We start from the raw sequence: 950 nt of genomic DNA on the forward strand, positions 1-950 counted from the left end.
AATGGCCACAGGTGATGCGATGAGGGAGCGAGCAAGAGGCGGGCTGAGGGCTGAAGGACTGAGGGCTACCGAAAGGGGCGAAGGCGGCGGCTCAGTAGGAAACAGTTCGGGGGCGATGGGAGCGCTATGAGGGTATGTGGGTATGTGGGTGTGGGCACGTGACGGTGACGTCGCTGATGCCCGATGCCCGTGAGAGCGGGACTGACACTCGGCGAGGACAATGGGGATGGAACACATGTATGTCGAATGAAACTGAAAAATCAATGCAGACAAGGTCAAGATGAGATGCCCTGCCGCACCCGAGGCCGCGGTGCCCACCCCGGCGCAGTCCCCGGCGGGGCAGCGGCTCGGGCGCCCTAATCAGCTGACCCCAAATATGCACAGGCTGTGACGCAAGATCGATGGTGCACGAACCGTAACGGGGAGCCGTGTTCTCAGTGACCGCTTAAGGCCTTTGGAGCAATAAACCGGCTATAACTCATAAAGCTGTCAATCACACCTGCCGCCGCGTTTTAATGAACTCCTGAACGAATGATAAAGAGTCTAAATGGTCACTTAAATTCACTTGGGCAATTTCCCCAACAGATGCGTCAGGAGAGGGCAGGGGCGGGTCAGCTGGGACACAAAGCAATGGAAAGTAAATCAAACAAATGAGTACGGAAGGAATTTGCAAAATGAACGAATTTTGTCGAAAGCAAGAAAAAGGCCACATTGGGAGTGAGGGCAAATTAAGAGCAAGAACACGGCTTCTACACTGAAGGGGCTCTGGGAAGCTCGGAGGCGTCGGCACTGCCGCCGGCGAGGACAGGCCGGGGAGGCAGGCGCGAGCGGCCGCCTCGCCCCTCGGCCCGCCGGGGCGCGGGCAACGACACAACGGAGTTCGCAGGACATACTCACCGTGCTAGGTTTTCTGGGTGGGGGCCGTTTTTGAAGGGGTGGTCGGCGTGTGT

General features: G+C 58.0%; 1 protein-coding gene across 1 annotated transcript in view; it reads right to left on the bottom strand.

Annotated features, from left to right (window-relative positions):
• LOC119587042 (dachshund homolog 1-like) overlaps positions 1 to 950 on the bottom strand; it is a gene marked incomplete at its 5' end in the record, with an annotated part of 99,624 nt that overhangs the window by 29,658 nt on the left and 69,016 nt on the right.

This window comes from Penaeus monodon, chromosome 22 (assembly GCF_015228065.2).
Source record: "Penaeus monodon isolate SGIC_2016 chromosome 22, NSTDA_Pmon_1, whole genome shotgun sequence".
NCBI lineage: Eukaryota > Metazoa > Arthropoda > Malacostraca > Decapoda > Penaeidae > Penaeus > Penaeus monodon.